This window comes from Pan paniscus, chromosome 5, assembly GCF_029289425.2.
Source record: "Pan paniscus chromosome 5, NHGRI_mPanPan1-v2.0_pri, whole genome shotgun sequence".
NCBI classification, from domain to species: Eukaryota; Metazoa; Chordata; class Mammalia; order Primates; family Hominidae; genus Pan; species Pan paniscus.
In genome coordinates, this window is record NC_073254.2 from 162,805,945 (window position 1) to 162,822,243 (window position 16,299).

General features: G+C 36.1%; 1 protein-coding gene across 13 annotated transcripts in view; it reads right to left on the bottom strand.

Moving 5' to 3' along the window:
• Positions 1-16,299, bottom strand: part of HIVEP2 (HIVEP zinc finger 2) — a 194,825-nt gene that overhangs the window by 80,513 nt on the left and 98,013 nt on the right. For all 13 annotated transcript variants that reach the window (XM_063605485.1, XM_063605479.1, XM_063605482.1 and 10 more), the window contains one exon: positions 4,936-5,048. The gene's annotated coding sequence lies outside the window, so the exon portion shown is untranslated. The remainder of the gene's footprint in view (positions 1-4,935; positions 5,049-16,299) is intronic.

Here is a 16,299-nt window from a genome sequence, read left to right on the forward strand (position 1 = left end):
ACATAGTGAAACTCCATCTCTACTAAAAATGCAAAAAATCAGCTGGGCATGGTGGTGGGTGCCTGTATACCAGCTACTAGGGAGGCTGAGGCAGGAGAATCGCTTGAACCCAGGAGGCACAGGTTGCAGTGAGCCGAGATTGTGCCACTGCACTCCATCCTGGGCAACAAGAGTGAAATTCTGTCTCAAAAAAAAAAAAAAACAGAAAACAAAAAACAAAAACAAACAAAAAAAACCTCACAAGCAATTATTTTTATTAAACCCAACAAATATTTATTAAATGTCTACTATTTTTTCAATCACCATTTTTAAGAATAAAGAAGACACAAACAAGCAATTTACAGTGCAGGCATATGACAGGAAAACTTCACATAAATTACTTTATTATAAAGTGCAAGTACAAAAATGCATACAAAAAGTGGCATGAGAGAAGTATAAATTGTTAAGGGGTGATGCGGGCAAAGGAGCTCAAACATGAAGAGAAGTAATACTACAATAAAATTATTAACCAGACTCTGACGTCAGTAAAGTGCATTAACCCAAAATGCAAATAATAGATGAGGTAGAAAATGCGATTAAGAAAGCGAATTTTTCTCTTGGCAATTCATGGGTGAGACGTCAATGTGATATCAGATTCAAACATAAAATAAAGATCTCTATGTGGGGGATTTTGTCCAATATCCAATTAAAGGATTTATAGTGAAAACTGCAACTGCCAAGGGAACCGGAACTCCAGAGGCCATTCTTGATCCACAAGGGATATTGCTTGGAAATCATGAGATTCTCAGATCAGGGAAGTGATTGGGTAAACTTAACAATTGGTATCATCAGGTTTCAGTTTCCAGAAGGTGATAACTGACAGAGGTCTGGAAAATTTACAGTCCACATCTTTCTACAGCATTTTATTCCTTGGACTACCTCAAGATTCCCTAAAAGTATAAGATTTGACTCTGCCCCCAGATTTTGATACGGCTGGCTTCTATTTCTTTATGTCAGTCATAATAAAAAGAACATAGTGGCCACATCCACAACGCTCCAACATTTGAACACTGCCAGTTAACTAGACTGGTGACTTGGTAGTGACTGACATGTTAGCCAAAAATGGGAGAAACAGAGTTGGATTCTGGTTCTATGACTCACTAGTGCTGTGACTTTAAGCAAATTACTCAACTAAAACCAACCCCCCCACCATGAAGCCTCTGGTCCCTTATACACAAAATAAAGTGTGAGTAATAACTACATAATAGCTATTGCCTCAAATGAGATAATGTACATGGAAGCCATTTGCAGACAGAGAGTAAGTCATTACACAAATATTAATTCATGCCATCATAGAAACAAGGCATATGATCAGTCACTAAGATCCACTGTGTAGGTTTTGCATGGAGAGTGAAAAATGAGAGGCTCCTTCACACAGCCATCCTATACTGCAAACTGAAGGAGACAGGAAGGATAGACAGAAGGAAATACTAGGAAATGATATGAAAGAAGCCTTCAGTCAGGGTTTCAGATGGCTGCAGCATGCTTGTGGAACAAAATGGGATTTGCTCATACTACTGGTTTAGTTAATACTTACTGATGGAATGATGAATATGTGAATGAAAACTTATTAAATGCATGAACGAATGAAGGTATAACCAGGTAAAATACTTGAAAAACAAAGCAGAAAGAGTCAAATTGTGAATAAGAAAAAATAAGAAAATAATTTTGGAAAAATGAAGCCATGTAGCTCAAATAAGCTAACAGTAATTGGCTCCACTCACCTAAGCTAGAATAGCAAAACAAAGGGCAGTCTTTGTAAGGAGGCCAGAAGAAATGTAGAGCATACATAAGAGTCCACATTTTCACATCAGTTTGTAAATATTAATACTCAAACATAAATACTGATAGCCTCTTCTGTTATCTCAAAATACAAGGAACCCAACAGAAGACTTGTATGCATCTGAAGAGCTATAAAAATATAAAAGGAAGTCCTGTATAATAGGAAACACTTTGAAGGCCACAATATACTGAAACTTAAAGGTCTACTCTGAATGATCTGTGATAGCAGAAGTTATAGTACACCCGGAGATAACAGATAGCAAATCTAATTTGCAACCTTATCAAATCGTTATAAGACCAGCTAAAAGGTATCCAAATAGAATGAATTAAAAGGGTTTTCTTCCTTTTCATTTTCCTAATTGGTATAAGTAATAATAAGAAAAAACATATAAAGGCATATCAAAGAGAAAGGAGAGATAAACAGATGAAGAAAAGGTTTGGGGAAATCACAAAATATAGCAATTTCCACAGAACATAGAATTATGTATTTTGGACTTCCTAATTTAAAGTAAGACTTCAGTGATGTCTGACTCCAGAAATTACTAACAGTAATAATTGTATAATTATCAGCAAATTAATTACTGCTCTTTAACCCAATATTTTCAAGTTTATGAGAGTCTTAATAATTTTCACCTTCTTTTTTTAGGAAGGAATATCACTTACATAATTCCTAAATAAATATATCCAATGTAGTGACAGCATATAAATCTGATCACCCATGTGTTTAAAAGCCCAGACTCCAGCTAATATCACTTTAAAATGAATAATGTCAAGACCAGTCAAAAACATTCACTGCTTGAAGGAAAATGCCAGGACATGCAAAGCAATATTATTATAAAAAATAATAATAATTTGTATGTACTAACTTTTCAAAAAGTACCATAAAAGGAAGAATATTGTGTGGATGAGAATGTTCCTTTCTTACTTTGCAAACTGTTTTCTATTTACTACCAATTTGTGGTGGGAGGAGTTGGGCACATTTTTAAAATTTATTATTTGTAAAAAAAGTTATATTGAAAAAAAACCCCTCATTTGGGCTAATGCACAGGGCCAGGTTCACTGATAAAGTCACTAAGAGGTTGCTGATTATGTATTCCATATGCATCATGAAAATGCTTACTGATTCCATATGAAGTCCTTCCTTACCAAAAGAAGTATTTGATTTAATTGAGAAAACATACCTAGCTCTTTGAGTAAAGACCATGTTGACAGGCTAAAGAATCAGTCACGTGATAAATGAAATATAATTCTGGTTACATTTAACCAGTGACTGCAATGACTATTACCCCTATTAATCACCATCATCATAACCACTACTATGAACTCCTAGTACCTGCCAGGTATTTAATCCTCATAGAGCCTTATGAACTAAGCAGCATCCTTATTTAATGCAAAACAATTGTTTCAAAGCACAGTGACCCCAATGAGCTGACTCAACCAGAGGAGTCCAGAACTCACAGTGCAATACACAAGAAGGCCATCTGCACTCAATGTCCAGGCCATGTCCATTCTCAGGAGGCACTGATAAAACAGTCGCTTGAACATAATTTAAATTAGGTACCACCAATTTAAATGTCACTTAACACTCAGGATACTTTGGAAATAACTGTAAAAGCCAAACTTGGGAGTAGATGGAAAATTAAATGTGGCAAACAAAGACATTTAAGTTAGTGGTTCAGATTATTAATTTTCATCTTCTAACATTTATTATAGCTATTGAAAAAAATTAAGGCTTTGCTTTTCACACTTTTAAATATATGTCTTCCTAATGGGTTTTTCATCTAACTGCCTCATATCCCTTTAATTATCCAAAACTTTTTCCAAACAGCACCATGTGCCCATAACAATGAAAATTATTGGTGGCAAATGAACACTGAACCATGAACCTTACGGGCCAAATGAAAAGGGGTCTCTGAAATGTCCACACTTGATATTTCTACACTCACTGGATGCTCAAAAGCTACACTAGCAAATCAAGTTCTTAGGCAGTGGAGATTATTTTAGACAAAGGGAGATTATTTTAGACAAAGCTTAGGGCAGTTGTTGGCACTACATAAACTACAACGCTATCGCTAAAAAACCACCTGACATCATCTTGTCTTAAGATGTTCACAGGTAAAGCAGACACTATTAGTGGGTTTAGTTTAGAAGCTGTCTTCCCAGATGATTAGACACTTTCCTCTCTTGTTCGTTGTCATTCATCAGGTTTTAAAATAGCTCCAGTTTATTTGGAGGAAAATTAAGTAACAAGCTGTACAATTTTAGAATCATGAATAACATTTAGAATTTCAGAAATTCAAATCTTGTGACCTAAATTAGGAATACATTTTTTTTTCCAATTTTTCTTTACTGTGTAAAGGGTTAATTAAAGCATGAGTTTGCTTGGATTTTTTAAAAAAATTACCAAGCCCTAAAATCAGTATCATATAAATTTCTGATGCCAAAAATCTGTTTGACAGAGCAGGCTTTACTATACTGACATTTTAACAGTAGCCAAAGTCCTGTTCCCACTAAATTCTGTCTTGGCAGCACCAATAATTTGCTAAAAGCCTAAACTCCTCCTGGTAACTAATGTGTTCTCAACCTCAGGAGCTTTCCACAGCAGCACAGTGCAACAAGGAAGCTGAATCCATCAAGTCCTTCCTTAAGATTTCTATTCTTATTACAGAAATCATGATTTCTATAAAATGAGAATGGTTTAAAATACAGAAAGATGCTAATTTACTTCAAATGTTCATTACATCTTAGATGTGAATCTGACAAAATGCAATAAAACTACATATAAAAACCTTATTCAAAGTAAAATCTGATATTTTTACATTACTTCAAGATTATAACAAGCAAATCATCATTAATACATCAAATAAAAGAATCTGGTTTCGAACTATAAATGATAACATTTTCTAATCTTCAGCTAAAATCAGACATTTCCAGAAATGCAATAAAGTATGAATATTTTCATTTAGATAACATCCAAAACATCTATCACAGGTTTCAAGAGCCTCAAACAATTACTGTCAAAATTTCACATAAAGCTCATTTAATATTGTGCTTGAGGAATCTTTCCAATAACTTTGAAATCAAACCATATAGAAAGCACTTGGCTTGACTTACCTAGTGGCTGTTTGTTAAAGCATCGGTAAAAGAGCATTCCAACCAAATCAATTCACTTAATTTTTCAAGTAGATCTGATTACTATGGTCTTTTAAAAAATTCAAAGGCTCCACCTAATGAGAAAAAAACAAAGAATTACATTTAAACTGGAGCGTGATTATAGGAGCTATACATTAATAACACAAAAATCAAATCCAGAGTATTATGATATTATACTATCTTTTCCTACGTTACTGTGCTACTTAAAGCTATAAAACAACAAAAGCGTCTAGGAATTAAGTTAAATTTTCCAGTTTGGGGTAAAATGAATGTTCAAGCATAGAGAAAACAATAAAAGAATACAACAAAGTGTGAGAACAGAAGAGTTTGTTATTGGCAGGTGGAAATAATGGTTACACAATGTCAGTTAAGACATTAAAATTAGAGATGGGGGAAAATGCAATTTATTGCTTTGGAATTATACTCATTGATTCTTCTAATTTACTGATGCAATGAAAATTTGTAGGTGACAGTTCCTGAAAGCCATTAAGCCCTAGCTACATGCAATCTCTGTTGAGAAATAGAAACTAATATCTAGACAGATCATTTAAACATAAAAATGGTCAAGAAGTCTTGGAGATAATTCACTAGCATGGATTTCCAAATCATTCTGAGAATGTTACACCTTGTCTCCACAGAAAGTGTTTACTCTCCTAAGGACTCACAAATAGCTTAATTATTATTTATAAATAATATTGGTTTATTCCATCACTTTGCCAGTAGAACCACTTTTCCTGAATTTCAAACATTAAATTACTATCTCAGCTCTAAGAGAAAGTTTGAGAGAAAGCAAGCATTAACTTAACTAGAGAGAGAGCCTAAAATGAATGCTAGAGGGATGAGCAGAAGAGTGAAATAGAAAATTGGACAGTTTCTAGCTACTCCCAAATTAGGTCTTCCCAAGGTAGACTTAGTATGTTCAAACATACTAATATTTCAAAAAGTCTCTGAACATCAAACACAATCATATTCAAGTGAAAGTTCAAAAACTTATTCCAAAGCCATAAGCACGAGATTTTTTTATTGTGCAATTTGGAATTAGCCATGCACTGCCACTCCCCCAAACCCACTAACCACATTAACAAAATTAATTGATAATCTCAGTATTAAAAAATAAAGGTTGAAACAGATGTTATCCACTAGTATTAGAAGGTAGTTGCTCCAGAAAAGAACAAAACAAAAGATGTTGCTAACAATAGAGAAGACAAATAGCAGTAACTATACATACTAACTAGAAATCCATGTAGTCATGGGAAATATGTTTTCACTTTCAAGAAAACCTGTGTCTAGATTCTAGTCTTACTGCTATTCAAGAAACAATTATTTAGGAAACTCATTTGGACATGGTCTCAAAAGACTTCTTCATTAACAGAGATAAATAATCTTTATTCCAGGGTTCTTGCCATAAACATGACAAGACAAATGTCAAATGGTTTGGTTATTTAAAATTACACTGAATCAACAAACACAATCACCTGAACAATGAACTGCAAAATGATTCAACACACACATTTTTCGCATTTGAATATCTAGAGCGGCGAAAATATTTCTGTACTTTTCCTAACATTTTATGCAAAAGTTACAAAGCCTCTCTCAAATAATATTTGGTAGCTAGCTTCATAATACCACTTCTCAATACTTCCCAGGATGGTTTCGTGCAGAAGCTAGCATAACTTTTCTTTCTGTTAGTCACTTTCCAAGAAAGAGGTAGGGCACTCCCTTCAAGATGCAGGACAAACTTCAAGATTCTTAAAAATCCTTTCTCATTGATTTCTCGATGTACAATGTAAAACTGACTTACGCAAAAGTCTTTTTCTGTCCCTCTTCATTTCTTAGGTAGGGTATTGTTTTCTAAAATTATGTAATTCTTGCCTCGTAAGAGGTCTTACATTTCCTAAGACAACCAGTCATTAAGCAATATGTTAAAAGGTTTTTCACCTGTATTGCAGCAACTATGCTCTCATTTCTAACTGGTTGTCTAAGTGGTCAGTGACTTCAATCTACTTAGGAATTTTTCAGTGTTCCCACAGAGTACCTAAAAGTGGTAGTAATGGACACCTCATATCAAAGTTCAAAAGCACTGAGTACAAAATATATTAGTCACCCATATGGATGATTCAGCTAAATGACTGTACTGATTAGCCCAGAAGAAGCAGATCTGTTGCCTGTACAACAGGTAAGCCTCGCGTACAAACCACAATATAACATTTATTTAGAAATGTTCACTTCCTTAAAAATAACCACATATAATGAAAGGAAAATAAACACACGATGGTAAATGGCCTACAATCGCTACACCATACAGCAGTACAACACCTCAAATAATTTTATAACCTGATGAAAGTCACTGACTCTAAACTTCCTTACTTTTAATTTGTTTGTATTGCCTGCCTTACCAACCTGGGCAGGGGTTGGGGGTTGGGGGAGGGACTCTTAGTGTTTTTTGGCTCTATCAGAAAATCTAAGGACATCTGACCTTTGTATTTCAGTTATATGTTACATGGTCTAAACAATGGAGCAATTTATCATTAGCTAATATTTGATCATGCTTGTCACCAATTGGTTTGTTTCAGTTATTTGCATGTAATAAATCAGATGTACACACAATGCTGGGCTTGAGTGACTTTCTCTAGCTGAGTGGTCTACCGGGAGTAGTACACAGGAACCATGCTCCCTGAGTTCACCAGGACACTCCCTGGGAGCAGTTGAATTGATCATACTGTTGCAATACTGATCACAGTAAATGAGCTTTTTGAGGAGCCCTCTAGAGTAGCAACCACACTCTGGAGTAAGCCTGTGTATCATAATGTCTCTATAGACCTAAATAACTCTTTTAATAGTCATCAAACACTCTCCTTTCATTGACAATGAAACTGAAGCCCAGAAGGTCACTGGCACAAGGTCATGCAACTAGAAGCAGTTTTCCTGACTACTATTCTACTGTTTTCCCCTTTGCATCGTAGAGCCACTGTGCCTCTCATAGGCAAAAATTCAATCATGGCTAGCAGGAGTTTACTGAACAGCAACTATGTTAAACTTGCTTATCAGCTTAGGATGGGAAGGAAAAGGGGAGAGTAATGAGTTCAGAGTGAGAGAGAACAGACCTCAAATACCACGGGCTCCAGAGTACCCCCTTCATCACGGTTACAATCAACTCGTCTCTTCACAAACCCAGTGGAGAAGTGGCCAATTAAAATAGGGAAATCAAGAATACCTTGACAAGTTATACGCCCAAGACATCTTAACTATTTTGTAGGGTTTCAAAGTGACACTTGAAAAGCCCTCCCCTTGTGGCTAATTAGTACAGCTATCCTTATTTATTTATATTAATATTATTTTTCCTTATAAACACTTAAAAACATTGATGACATTTTTAACCAGAAAAACACCATTTATCCCATTACCCAAACACAATCTTTCCATTTTTAAAAATTTTAATCTATTATTTGTCCCCATGTAAGCATATTTTCACTGAGATGTCCTCATAATGCACATATAATTGTGTATTCTGATTTTTTAATTTAACATTTCGTAAGTATATTATTTCCATGAAATTCAGTTTTCATTTTTACTAGCCATATGATATTCCATAAAGCTAACATAAAGTCATTTCCTTCATCATTCCTATATGTGGCAACATTTCAAATGTTCTCACTAATTTTCAGTACCACCGATACTGTTTTTTCTTAGAATATTGTCAAAAATAGGATTATCAAATTGAAAGGCAAAAATTGTTCATAATGGACTTCATATTTATGGCCATATTGATTTCAAGAGATTGAAATTATCTACAAAGCCACCAGCAGTAGATGTGCATTCTACTTTCACCAAACTTCCTCACCATTGCATGTAATTAAAATTTCTTTTCAGAGGCTTATTTAATGTAATATGATATTTAAGGGTGTCATTTTTATTTTAATGGTGACCATAATTATTCTCTTATTTAAAAATTATTTTATTGTCTTTCACCTCTAATATAAAATGTATCTACTCATATAATTTGACTACCTTTAGGTCATAGTTCTTCCTATGAACTTAAATGACCCTTTATGTAATATATATTAATTTTTTATACATTTTTTCCTGTAAATTTGTTTTAACCATTTAATATATCTGGCATATATTTAGATCCATAGCATAAGGTATGTATTCAGATAGTTCTGACCAATTCCAAATTATCCATAATACTATTTACTAAGTTTTCCTTCCTCACACATCTTTCTATAAGCTTGCTTTATTATGTTGTATTATAATTTGTCTATTTCTGGGCTCACCCTTTAGTTACATCAATCCACATATTTAAAATGGAACTTTTGTTCAGACTGCCAGTATGATGTGACTGGCATTGTGTTAGGTCGTTTTCATGTGCATAATCACATGAACTTAGTGTGTGTGTGTGTGTGTTAGTTTTAATTACTGTTGTTTCGTAGTATGTTCAAATCCATGGTAGAGCTAGAATCTACTCTTCATTTTCTTTTTTCAAATGTTCATCGATATTTTCTTTTCTGCACGAGTATATGTGGGAAATTTTCACCCATTTTTTCAGATTATATTATTTAATTAAGTGTACTGTTTGCCCTCCATATTCAGTCATACTCAGAATATTCCCATTAGCAGTCTGATTAAAATTGAGTTGAATTATATACATATGCATCTTTTCAACATTTTGTTGTCCCATGTTTAAAAAAATAGCATATTATTATGAATCTCTACATATACGACATTTTAACATTTATATTCAGTAGACATTTATATTCTGCAAGTCTCCTGATTCTCTGTCTTTCCTCATTTCCATTTCACTTGCTTGGAAATACTTCATTCTTCATGTCCAGCAATTAAATTGTGCGAATTCCTCACAAGGTTCCCTAAATCACTTCCTTTACATGCCGGAAAATGCTGATTAATAGAAGACAAGTACTTAAAATCCTATCTTAAATAAAATATCTTCATTTCCTTGACCAAAATGAAATTAAAACTGCATGTAAACAATATCACCACCACAAAATAATATCCCATGTAACCATTCTATTCCTTAGAATATTTACATGACAAAGCCCTGAGTTCCTTTAAAACACAGCTGAATGGCTTCAGTTAGCTAGAGCCCTCCTCCTTCCCTTCCACCCACCATTGTCTCTTATTTCTGCTATCTGTGAAACAGTTTTGAGTTCAAAGATAGAGAAAAAGTGCAGAAATATAAATCACTTAAAATTATAAATAAAATATGTTAAACCTAAGTTTGACTGAAAATAGTCTAAATTTTGTTGTGCATGTTAACTAAATCCACGTGTTATCTTCCTTGATTTCACAAAGCTAGGTACTCTCAAGGAATCTTATGGTTTACATAACTGATATGGTACATGAAGAATTCTAGACTCTGTACTGAAAGGGAAGAGAAGGACAAAAAGAAAAAATGGGAAGAAAAAAAAAGACCTGAAAGTCTGTGTGTAGATAGGCAAATAAGAACTGAAACTGTGTGCCATCCACACTTTGAAAGTCACACTATGTGTCAAGTTTGTCAAGTTGAGTGAAAGAAGGAGTGATGTGCTTCTCCACTTTCCTGAAGAACCATGTAGAAAATGTGGCAAATATTTAATTTAAGCCTTGTTTCCTGAAAGACTGCAAGATGCCCACAAATTTTCTTTCCCAGAGTTCAAAATAGCAAGCTGAGTGGGTGTAAGCACTTTAAGTGAAAAAAAAAAAAAAAGTAACTAAGGAAAAGGAAATCGTACTTTCTGCTTCTTAGTATAAGATTTTTTTTTAAAAGGCCATTTAAAGAGATATTAGTGATTAGGATCTGGTGGTTGTCTTGAATCAGAATACAAATGCAGTCCTGGTGACCTCAGACAGAGCCCCCTGGCCACATTTAAACATGATTCATTCTGTGTAAAGATGAAACTGACAACATCGTAGTTACAGTAAGAGCAAGCTGTTGTCTGCTACGACCAGATACCTAAATCACAACAGGAAAACACTTGCACGAAGGGAAAGCTGAATGTCTATAGGGCCTCTACCCTTTCCCAAGAGAGGAACCTTCCTCAGCAGTGCTTTATAATATTTTCACATGTAGATGAGTCACCAGGGGAGCTTCTTAAAAATATGGGTTCTGATTCCGAAAGTCTACGTGGAACCCCAAAGTTCCCAGGTGATAAGTTCGCTGGTCTACACTTTGAGAAGCAAGACTGTAGTCTGTAACAATAGTTTCCTAATAGCCAGACACCAGAAATCACAATCAACCAATTAAGAACACTTACTAGGTACCTGTGCCAGTTGTTATAATAAAGTACATAACAGGTGACCTGAGCTAATACAGAAAAAATGGATGTTTTAAACAAATAAAAGCTAAATGTGTGAAAAAGACTCTAAGGATAATAGGAGTTGAGAACAGGAAGAGTTCTGTGGGGACTAGAGTGGTCGCAAACGGCTTCATAGAGCAAGCTGGACGTGTGCAGCCCCAAGTTAAGGGAAGGGGTGGATGTGGAGAAAGAAAGAGCAGGCCACCACTAACGGTAATTCTAGAAGGGAGAGCCTAGAGTTCCCACAAGAGAAAGCTACGGTGAGCCTGCTTTGTGGTTATAGATATTATCATTGGAAGCTTTTAATCAGAATTCACTTTGAACCAGGTGAAAGGAAACTCTGGCCTTGTTTAAAATTTGTCGGTTTGGAAATTATAATTCTATTCCAGGACAGGAAAGAATGGGTAGTTTTGCCTTAGTCTTATGCAAATTTTCTCCATTGGCAGCAGCAATAGTGTTATGAATGACATTTTAGGTTTGAGCCTGGGAGCACAAAATTACCATTTTTGTACATATATTTATGCATATGTATGCCTTTGGTTAACATATGTCTTTAATGATTAAGACTTTCAGAGCATTAGAATCATAACTTTTCACTACAATAGATTTAATAATCTTCTGTTACTTCGAGTACTTGAATTTTACTTTTATTATAAAAAGAATTTTTTTCTCCTGTAACATACTTTCGGATGGCACATACCCACACAACACCCTCAACTCCAGCAATATTCTCCCATTCTTCTCTTTCCTCCCACACTGGCTGACAATGGGAAGAAAACATATCCAGAAACAGAATGAAATTATTAATGAATTATACCTTATGTGTTTTTTTTAATCTTAAAGAGTTTTTCCTACCAACCCACAATATGTTGGGTATTGCACAATGGATTCAACAGAAAAGCAACTGAGGATTCCACAGGTCAATACAAACATAAACATTCAATCTCTAAACTTTTTTTTTAATGAAGAGAATTGCAGAGGGATGAGCGTACTTGCAAGCTGCAAGAGGGAAGTATTTGAAAGAGAAACCTAATATTTTAGCTCTCCTAAGTCAGGTCAGCAATCTCACTGAGTTCTATTTCCATCTTTTCATCTTGGGAACTATGAAATTCGTCATCTTATTGTAAGCATTAAGAAATGGTACTTGGAAGACTTACAAATCTTATGTTTCATATTAATGTTAAATGCCATGACTATGGTTTAGCCACAGTTACTGTCCGAGGTATGTTTCTGTCCTACCAAACTTCACTATGCTTCCTGTTCTTAGTAAGGAAGTCAGAATTTAGTCAATGAATTATGGCAAAACTGCTATTTCAAAGCATCAAGGCTTGAATGTTACAAGATACCTGTAACACTGCGATTGGGCTGAACAAGATCCTAGTATTCAGGATGTACCAACAGAGTCACCTTCCCTCCCGTCAATCCAATGCACACACACATGCAAACACTCACTAGTGACAAGAAAAAAAATATTAATATGAGAATGCTAAATTACTGCTACCTATGAATGGTTACAAAAACAATAAACAGATATGAATGGTTGCAAAAACAATAAACAAAATGCAAACAGGCACACCCTAGTGAGACCATGAAGTGTGTCTTCTACAAATCTCTTCCCCTTTCTATCCTGGTCCTGTTCAGGTGTCCTGGCCTAACCTGGACATGGGGTCTTTGCAGGCTGCACGCTGCATCTACTGCAGAAAAGAGCTGGTACGATTTTTCATGCTAGGTTGTCAAAAATGTAACGTGTTCTCATTATGAAAAAATTTACATTAAGAAAACAGCAAAAACAAACAAAAATCTTAGGACATCATGAAACTTAATACAAACAAATAACTGTTGGTGAAGAGACAGATTTGGGGGAGGGGTTTTGCAAGAATAGAAGCAAGTCTTCCTCCTCTGTGGGAAATATTAGTAATCCTATTGAGGCACAGTGCAAGGTGTGTCATAGACACTAGAAGCAGATATGGTTTACTTTCAGTTCTCTGAGGTGATTCTTATTGGAATTGAAGTGGCTTTTCTGAAAACAATTAATCAACAATAAGTTCTCTCTCCCTCCCTCTCTCTTCAAAGTGTGTGTGTGTATATATATGTATGTCTTTTGACTAATTATTAGGCGTAGTCCCATTTTTTTCTCCTTGGTACCTATCACTATAATCATCTGTGTTTATGTGTCACCTGCTTTTAGAATTACACATGGATATTACCAGAAGTTACAGAGTTAAATTTGCAACAGCACAGACTTCTAACTACAAGCCTGGGACCATGGTGGAAACAAAGGTTCAGTTAAGGAAGATTTCCCGAGCCAGAATTGATGTCCTCACTAACCAGGCTGCCAGGCTTAGATCAAATGAAGGTCGATGCAATGTCCCCAGAGGAAGCTGTTCAACTCGCCGGGTCGGTTCCCCAGAGCCCTGCCAAGGAGGCTCTTCAGATTGACAGCGCCCTGGCAGAGCTGCTGTCTTCCCCAGGCAGAGAGGCCCTCCCCCGGACAACAAGCTGGGTGCAAACTCGTCTTCCGCAGACACCAAAAGAGAGCACAGCAAAGCTAAGCGGCTGGGGACAGCCACTTGTGGCTGAGACAAAGGCAGGCTCCCCCTGCCGCAGGACGATCACTAGGACTGTCAGGCTGTCAAAATGTATATTGCAGACAGGACATCCCTCCTGGCATCCAGTGTGAGCGAAGTCCAGGCCACGGCAACAACAGCCTGGCCTGAGGACAGCCTGCACCACACATCAAAGCCAGAGGCCCTGGGAGGCTGGCCAGCCGCCAAAGACGCCTGAGAGCGGCAGGGGAGTGTGTTGCCTTAGGACAATAGCAAACTGGGACGTGGTAGAGTCTGTAAATTCCAAGCACTGGGGAGGTCTTCTCAGAGATTTCACCCTCTCCTGTCAGGGCTGTGATTTAATTTCCTTTGAAGAAAAAAAAAAAGAAAAAAGAAAAGAATATACATTCCCAAACCTTCTGTCTGCAAAGGCAGACACCACAACGCAAGCTTAATGCACTCTGGTCCTTCCCGGCCAGCGGCCACTGTCTAACACAATACAGCTAAGTGAGATGTGACATTCTCCCGGTCCCCTTAATAGGGCATTAAGTCTAAGGAGTAATTAAGATCATTTAAATGCAAACATCATTGTTCCATTGCTACTATACTCCCAGATATTTCCCATCAATTCTGTTTAATTAGAGTAGCACCACACGTTAATTATAACCTGACAGTTTTATTGATTTCACAGGGCACATCATACAGTCCCATTTTAGGTACCAAGGACTTAAGGTGAAGCATGAACCTCTCAGTCACAAAGATGACTCAGCCTCTTGGGCTGATGAGGTTCTGATTCTTCTACTAGGAGAGGTTTACCCACTTGCTCAACAGAAATAGTTCAGTAATCATCTTATGTCCTCACTTATTTCACAGCGTTTTGCAAAACAACACATCAAAAACAAACTAAGGAAAAAAAAAACCTGTAAGAGTGTAAAAGAAATATCCATCTCCCTCTGTTCTGTGGTCTTAATCTGCAATTCTTAAGGACCAGGATGAGGTGCTGTGAAGGCTACGCAGGTAAAGCTGGCACCAAACAGAAATATGGTGCACTTCTGCCCCTGAAGCAACTGGCCCCACTTTGAGAAGCCATGCTGTAAACATGCTCATTAGAACAGAGAGGACTGGTCAGTTTTCCTTTCAGAGGAAATGAATATGAGTTGAGGTCACTCAACTCTAATCCACCCTGTACCTCAGGGTTATACTCCCAGCAGCACATGCTCCATTAAGCCAGCAGTTTGTCATAGCCCAGCGTGTCATCCATAATGGCATGTTGGGGGTGGAATCACTTCCAACTCCTCACTAATCTGGTGCGGGGAATGCCAAGGTACAGAGTTTTACTTGATTGCATAAAACATAGAGCTATTTTCAGCTTCCAAATCATCGTTCTGGCTCTTTCACCAGTCCTAAAGCCATATTACAACCCTTTAAAAACATCTTTTCTATTCGGTTTTCCCTTATTTTAACATAAGCAAACACTTAAAGTAATCCCACTAAGTCTCTGAAATATGAAGCCATGAAATGTTAGAAAAAAAAAAGACGAAAAAGAGTTTAAGAGTTTTACACATATTTGCGATTTAAAATGGTCACTGCTGCTATGGTAGTGGGACTTGAGTTATCTCCAAACTCCTTATAAAAACCCTGGGCAATTAACACTTAGCAGGACTTCGGTGCCTGATGACAAAATCAATTCTGTTATAGTCACACTTCGAAAAATGACTTTGAAGAGTAACAATAAATAATGAAAATTAAACAACTGCTAACTGATATAGGAAGAACTTCAGCTATTTCTGTAATAATTCCACTGGGATTTGTGCTGAACATTATAAAAACAGGATGTTTTGTTTGTTGTTCTTCATAAAAGACTACTGAACCAGTATAAGACTCCAAAATATATCAAGACTACAAATCTACGTGAAGTCTACTAATATTAAAAAAAAGCCAAGTGGAATTTTTATTCATGTATTTAACATTTTTGCTCAATGTAAGATGACCTCAGGAAACATGTTTCTTATTTTTATGAAAGCCAAAAGGAAACACAGTTATATAACATAATTCTGCAATGGTTCAGCATCACAGTGCAGAGAACTTAATCCTAAATATAGGACTGTCACAAATCAGTCTTCACTGCTAAGACTTCTTATATTTAACATTAACAACGGATTATCCCATGGTAACCAGATACCTGTTCCATTTAGTTAGAGGCTAATCCTAACAGCATAAGGATTCCAATAGCAAACTTTTTCTAATGTTAACATCAATGAACTGTGATGAAGCTACTGCACCAAGAATGAACTTAATATTAGTGGATTTAGAGATAACTTTAAGTGGTATGATTAGCACACAAATACAGTCTTATCTATGGATGTGGGGTGGGGGAAGGTATCACTTCTGTAAATGAAACCATTATTTTTTACTGCTTAAGTAAACGAAAGCATTCATATCCTCTTTTCCTGACACACACAGCTGTATTTGGAAGTGTAGAAGAA